At 36.6% G+C, this 7,668-nt stretch overlaps 1 protein-coding gene across 1 annotated transcript in view; it reads left to right on the top strand.

Moving 5' to 3' along the window:
- The first annotated feature begins 5,443 nt into the window (after nt 1-5,443).
- The window catches only part of LOC134806671 (uncharacterized), an 85,741-nt gene continuing 83,516 nt past the window's right edge, over nt 5,444-7,668 (top strand). The window contains exon 1 of the mRNA XM_063779999.1: nt 5,444-5,453. The gene's annotated coding sequence lies outside the window, so the exon portion shown is untranslated. The remainder of the gene's footprint in view (nt 5,454-7,668) is intronic.

The following is a 7,668-nucleotide window of genomic DNA, read 5'->3' as shown; positions in this document are numbered from 1 at the left end:
ATCACATTGGTTTGGCGTCTTCCCACCACCAGGCGATAACTAACATGTTTCAATATTATTCTTAGGTTCTGAATATCGGTACAGCTGTTTAATGACAGCATTTACACAAAAATAAAACGCTAATTTAATAACTTATCATATTCGGAACTACAGATGCAACGGATAGTTGTTTGGCCGCATACAGGATACCGGATGTACGGCCTGACCATAGGCCGAATATTCGGTATTCAGCCGCCGAATATTCGGCCGGCGGAAATATACCTACATTCTGGTTTTTCAGGTGCGCATTGTGGAAGTTTTGGCCTGTTTCGTAATGAACTTTCGCGCGGACTTATATAGGTCTATCACTAGGTACGAAATTAGTGCGCGAGCTAGTGAATGGAACGTTTAAATTGTTTTAAAATAATAATCGAGTACGATTATATTCCGATATCAAGCATAGTTACTATCCGGTATCCGGCCGGATATTAAAATAAGGGCGAGATAGGATACCGGATAGTAACCGAATATCCGGTGCATCTCTATTCGGAACCTAAAGTTTTAATCCTGCATGGTGCAAATATGTATAATTTTGAGACAATGACTTGAAAATTTGTCTTGTATAACTGACAAAGCAACCTGCCTGTGTGGTAGGAGTGTGGGGGAGAGAGGGACGTATATGATAGAAAAAGACAATACGACCTAGGGGCTGTCCATACATGACGTCATCTATTTTTGACGATTTTTGTCCCCCCCTAAAATCATCCAAAAATCATGCTTCGAATGACACCGTTTCCTCCTGCGTCATGCTACCATCATCCGATGTCCAGACCCGCCCCCCCCCCCCCAAATTTGAAATAACTTAAATTTATGAATAGCCCCCTACGACAGTGTTGCCACTCTCAATATTATTTATTCTTAGGTTCCGAATATGGTAAGTTATTTAATTAGCGTTTTATTTTTGTGTAAAATGCTGTCATTTTAAAGCCGTACTTTTGGCCTTATTGCAAAGGAGTAAGGTGCAAAAGTGTAAACATATATTTGACGTCGGCTCTTATTATACTATGTTATACTTATTATGGAACTTAGGAACGTAAACTATGAATAGAAAGAGCACGAAATAGTCAATATAATACGTTTGTTGAAAAAAAAAGTCTACAGACGCTTAGGTGCGAAGGGTTATTGTCTCATAGAAAATTTGAATTTCGCGCCTTTTTCTACTGACAAAGTTGTTGGATAGACGTTAATATCAAATTAAAGAGTGGGCCTACACACTTCGCTGTGACAGAATGTGAAAGTGTCACCAAAACTGTCAAATGACTACGATAATAAGTATTCCTTGTATAATACCACTCCACACTATGCCATTCTGAAATTAAATAAGAACGATAGATAGTCATGCGCAATTTTTATTTTAGTAGTGGGTCATAATTGATGTATATAATTACGAATATAATTTGAACATCAACCAATATTAAAATAATATTGGAAATGATATCAGTTATTTTTAATCAGCTATCATTCACGCGCGCGTTCATTTTGCTCAGACTTGGCCGCACAAATATTTGGTGTGAGCGAGACGCCCGCGCACGTTCGAATTAGCCTGTCACTTGTAGCAACTTGTAGGTAAGTACATACTTACCTACATACTATCCACGCGTCCTTGGCACGAACTCCCGCCACCGCCCGCATTGAAACTGTCCCCGCGCGCCGCAAGCAAATGTAATCCTTAGCATTAGCGCAAAGAGTTCAAATTTGGTAGTTTCATTTAGCGAATTTGTTAAAATGCACATATTTATTACATTGACCATATTTTTGTGTGATTATGCATTGAATATCACTCTGAACGTTATCAGAACAAAGTCTGCAAGAAATTATATCTATAACCATTTTTTCTAGCATGTTTAAGGCGTAAATATATATACAAGTGATACAAATAATATTGATGTCGGATTCTCGGATAAATAGCTTAATGAGGTAGTTTTAAGGTAATTCAATCAAAGACCTAATTATTACTTTTTTTTTATATCAAGTTACGACGTATATCCGTGAGGCCCCGCCATTTATTGAATTAGTTATTTTCCGTGTTAATATTTTGACTGATTCCATTGTCGACTCATTATAAATATTATTTTCGTCACGTTTACGAACTAAAAATACTATTACTATTTTTAACAAACAAGAACGGCTCTTTTTTTAAACTATTTTTTTTACCTACTTCCGGACAGAAAGTTTGTTGGATTCGAAAATAAAGTATCTTAAAATGATCTAAAGAACAGGAATAAAAAAAACTTGCCTATTACTAATTAATGTTTAACGTAACCGTATCTTTACTGGAGTATAAGGTAAACGTACGAGTGCTCGATATGCTAATGCCCAATAGATGACACCTTGCTGTGACATCTATTGACAATGACTTAAGTTTCAAGATGACATGTACTGGGACCGCGTCGAGCACCAGTACGTATACCTTATAGTTACGAAAAAAGCGTTTCTTTAAAATTAACATAACCTGTGAAATTGCGTCACATGTTATAACCTATATATGTACATAGAATCGATAAGTCTTTTATAAACTGGCGGCCTAACCAAGGTGACAATCGCTTGCGCTTTGCCATCGAATCGCTTATTGTCTCTCTATCGCTTTTCCATATTAGCGTGACAGTGACAGTTGCGTTTCGTTCGCTACGGAGCGATAACGATTGGCATGTTGTCTACGGGTTCTGTATTTGTATAAATTAATTGTCTAGTTCCCACACAAGGGAAACATTATGTCATTAAAATAGATTATTCAGAGAGGGTTCATAAATATAATTGCGTACGTAAAATTAATGTCCCGCTATCTTGAGCCTTAAACACTACCCTGCTTTATTTTTATTATATTCCAAGGCAGTATTGATATACGAGTAATAGACATATTATGGCGATACCTAAAAAGAATTATAGTGTAAAAGATATGGCTGTTAGGAGACTATTTAGGCAATATCCGCATAAATATGAAAAAAAAGAAAAAAGAAAGAGAAAGGAGGAGAAGGGCTGGAAGAGATCCCTCAAAGGGATAAGTTCGACTTAGTACTTCTTACAAATTTTATGTTATTTTTAATATGTTGTTTTTGTACAATAAAGAGTTTACTACTACTACTAAATATGTATTTTTTCTTATACCCACGTTTATTTACCTACGTCCATTTTTTTTATTTTACGGTAACTGGTGATATTTTCAGTAAAGGGTAACCCAAATCACCTTGTTACAAACAAGCCTTTTCATAAATATCATTAAACGAATTAAAATGAATAAAACGACTTTAGTATACCCACGATGGTGTTTTACGAATACTACACCAGCACATTACTAAATTATCGCTATATAATTCTATACAGTGTGTAAATCCAATACGGGCAATAAATTAAACTAGATACCTATAGAATTTATCCGTCTTATCGGGTACACTACATAATTCCGAAATATTTTATGCCGAATTTTAAAATATCGAATTTTATTATTCCGATTTTTGAATGCTCGACCCATCAAAATTCCGATTGTCGTAATTACCGAACGATGAAAATAACGAAGTTTTATATTTCCGAATAGTAAAACCGACGATTATTTAAATTCCGAACCACATAATTCCGAATATAACAATTCCGATAGGGAGAAACACCGAATTTAACATTTACGATTTTTGATATCACGAATTCCGAATTGTCATAATTCCGAAATTTTGAATTCCGATTTGACTTGATTCCTATTTTTTAAATTCCGAATAACGATATTCCGAATTTGTTGTTAATAAATAAAGGTACCTACGTTTCTACGGGGGGTAGCAGTTCTAACGTAACCTAAACCTACTTTTTTAAAAACAGTTATTTACTGAAGGGGTCGCAGTTCTAACCTAACCTATACCTACTTTTCTGTAAGTAGTAAGTTTCTAGGGAGGGAGGGTCGCAGTACTAACCTAACCTACACCTACTTTTCTAGTAGCAGTTGGTTTCTGTAAAGGTCGCAGTTCTAACCTAACCTAACCCACTTTTCTAGTAGCAGTTGGTTTCTGTGAAGGTCGCAGTTCTAACCTAACCCACTTTTCTAGTAGCAGTTGGTTTCTGTAAAGGTCGCAGTTCTCGCCTAACCTAACCTACTTTTCTAGTAGCAGTTGGCTTTTGTGAAGGTCACAGTTCTAACCTAACCTAACCCAGTTTTCTAGTAGCAGTTGGTTTCTGTAAAGGTCGCAGTTCTAACCTAACCTAACCCACTTTTCTGGCAGCAGTTGGTTTCTGTGAAGGTCGCAGTTCTAACCTAACCTAACCCACTTCGCTAGTAGCAGTTGGTTTCTGTAAAGGTCGCAGTTCTAACCTAACCTACTTTTTTAGTAGCAGTTGGCTTCTGTGAAGGTCGCAGTTCTAACCTAACCTAACCCACTTTTCTAGTAGCAGTTGGTTTCTGTAAAGGACGCAGTTCTAACCTAACCCAATTTTCTGGTAGCAGTTGGTTTCTGTGAAGGTCGCAGTTCTAACCTAACCTAACCCATTTTTCTAATAGGAGTTGGTTTCTGTGAAGGTCGCAGTTCTAACCTAACTTAACCCACTTTTCTAGTAGCAGTTGGTTTCCGTAAAGGTCGCAGTTCTAACCTAAGCCACTTTTCTAGTAGCAGTTGGCTTCTGTGAAGGTTGCAGTTCTATCCTAACCCACTTTTCTAGTAGCAGTTGGTTTCTGTAAAGGTAGCAGTTCTAGCATGTCCAAATGATTTAAATGCATTTTGTTTTTGCAGATCAATTTTAAAAACGGCTGACCCTTTAATTACTTCCCTTTTGAAAATCACGAATTTCATTATTCCGAGTTTACAAAAGATCGAATTTCTGAATTCCGAATTATTTTATTTCCGATCGGTCAATGATTTTTCGGAATAGACAAATTCGGAAAAAAAAAATCGGATTTTTTAAAAATCTGAACTTTAAGCTTTCGTTCATATGACAATCGGATTTTAAGTATTCGGAAATAGCGCAGTCGTGATTTTCTTCTTTCGGGGTTTTCAAAGTCGTGATTTGGATATTTCGGACGTATAAAAAATCGTGATTATGAAAATCGAGATTATGAAAGTCGGAAAAACATATTTCGGAATATTTGGGTGTTCCCCGTCTTATCATTATTTTTTGAAGTGAAAACTTCTTTAGCGGCGCTGGGCACTTTTTGAGGTGGGGAAAAAATTATAAACTCGAGACAACGTAACGCGATCACGTGACCGTAACGTTTAGATGGCCACTCATTTAAATGGCATTTAAATCAATAAAGAAAAACTCAATGACATAAAAGGTTCTAATCTTGTACGGGTTGAAATACAAGGACCTCACAGTAACATTTTAACTTTATATCACTCAAATATAATTCAATAAAGCTACATCTTGACTAGGTGATCTAGTACTGGTGAATAAAACTCAAAATATCATGACCAAATATATTTAGATGCGAGGTCTGCAAGGTAACTTTACAATTTCTATTCGAATTTTAAACAATTAACGCTACAAATTTGAATTTCGAATTTTAAACAAACTTACTTTCAGCTTTCACAAACCAGCAATTTCGGAACTAAGTTTTTCAATAGAAAGGAGGATGGGTCAATTATACATAGTGCTGCCGACATTTTGGACTAGTCATTGAGTTTTCACTTCTGTCGGCACTCCCGGAGTGCAACCCGTTGTTTTTTTTAAGTTAAGTAATAATAATATGATCCCGTTTAATTTTTGAAAATTTACCGAACAGCAATGTACTGCAAACATTAAGAGTCATAAGATGACATGACATTACGAGATACGAGCTTTTTAATAGTAACTGCCAACAAGCGTGTTGTTATTACATTGCGGGCCTAATAATTTTTATATTGTTAAAATTTTCATTGTATTTCTAAGGCCTTTGCCCAGCAGTGGGACACCAAAATAGGCTAGGAAAAAAAATTCTAAGCAAAATCTATCTCAATACTATTTAGGTCCTATGCTAACCACCGTTTAAAATATTTGCCCGTATTGGATTTACACTCTGTATACGAATCGTTAGGGCTTTTCCTTGCAACCTCGCAAACATATTGTTGATCGTTATGGTATGAAATTAAAATTGACATTCTGTACCGCGCGGTTGCAATTGCCGCCGGGAGGACGATTTATTTTATTAACCGATTAAGGGCTTACAACAGATTTTACAGTGGCATACTAAATATTTTAATTGCTTTATCGCTGACATTTCCGAGCAGTGATTTACTAAATTGAAAATATCTAAAAACAAGCGACGGTACCTTTTATTGGATACTTTTATTATATTACTAAAAATAAAAAAGTTTTATAGTTTTTTGCAAATGTAGATGGTAAACTTCTGCTAAGTAGGTTTTAACGTTTTTGAGGCAGTGGTAAACCCTTTAAACCTACTTATATTATCTACCTATATTAACTGACCAGACCAGTTACACAAGTCGCATGCATGCAAATCTTTAACTTTAACGTCGACTAAATCTCTCGAGCAAATCTGTAAAGCTATAGGCCTAACACCTAAGTAATAACATAATCACATATCATAGTTTATGCTGTAATACTGGAAGCTACTCCAGTGCATTTAATTAAGCTGAAGCCAACGAGCCGCGTGATTGTCGAGTCGACGTTCCGTCGCGTCGCCGCTCGCTCCTGTAGCTGCTCTTTGAGCTTTCGGTTCGAACACTAAGAAACAGTAAGGCGATTACTGTTATAGGTACTAAATATGGCCGTAAATGGTATAGTATTACTTAAGATAGTATTCAGTCATAGAAAACGATGGCCCGGTCTAACGTGAGTCATCCTTTACTTTCCACGACTACAACTTACTATGTCCCTTTAGGCTTGGCACATGATTGGCGCGACAGTATCTCGCGGCGAGATAGACTACCCGTCTTTTTCTAACTACCTATGTTAATAAAAGAGGGACGGGTAGTCTATATTGCTGCAAGATACTGTCGCGCCAATCATGTGCTAGCCCGGCTGATAATACATATATTTACCTATTTATTAACCTACACACTCATTCAACTTTTAACAAGTTCTTACAGTAATTTTATGCGCTAATAACTGCAAAAAAGATGTTCATTAACTATCCAGAACACTTAGTTGTAATTGCAAAACCGTGGTTTCACTTGCGCCATAAATTGTTCGACGTAATTAGGCTTGGGAATCCGCGGTCAGCTGACACGGTCAGTAGCATTGTGAAGTGCATTAGAGCAGGGAATTTGAAATAGCGTGGCGGCATGAAATTATTGCGAGTGCAGGTAGCGGCTACAGGTTTACGAGAATTACCTACGTTTACTTAGTTATTTTGATTTTCAGCCTGGGAAATTTAGTGATGTGATTTAATAGTGAGACCAAGAAGTCATCGAAGTGTGCACCTAGGTAATAAAAAATTCGTGTGAAACGCTTTTAACAATTATTGAATCCACACCCGGCTATCCGTCGTGGTTATTTTTAAAGTTATCACTTTACTTCTAGGAAAAAAAACTACCGAACAACGTCACGCTCTACGGGCACATTTTTTACATTGGTGAAATTTCATAAATTTGATGGGATACATTATTTTAAAAGAAGTTGAAGTAGCTGCTACGAGCTACGGCGTAGCAGAAACATATAGTCCTCCTCGCCGTGTCCGACGATGGCGACTCCACCAAATGTTTTTAATTAGGAACA

Source organism: Cydia splendana, chromosome 3 (genome assembly GCF_910591565.1).
Source record: "Cydia splendana chromosome 3, ilCydSple1.2, whole genome shotgun sequence".
NCBI lineage: Eukaryota > Metazoa > Arthropoda > Insecta > Lepidoptera > Tortricidae > Cydia > Cydia splendana.
Note: the sequence above shows the minus strand (reverse complement) of the source record. Positions and strands in the feature narration are given on the sequence as shown.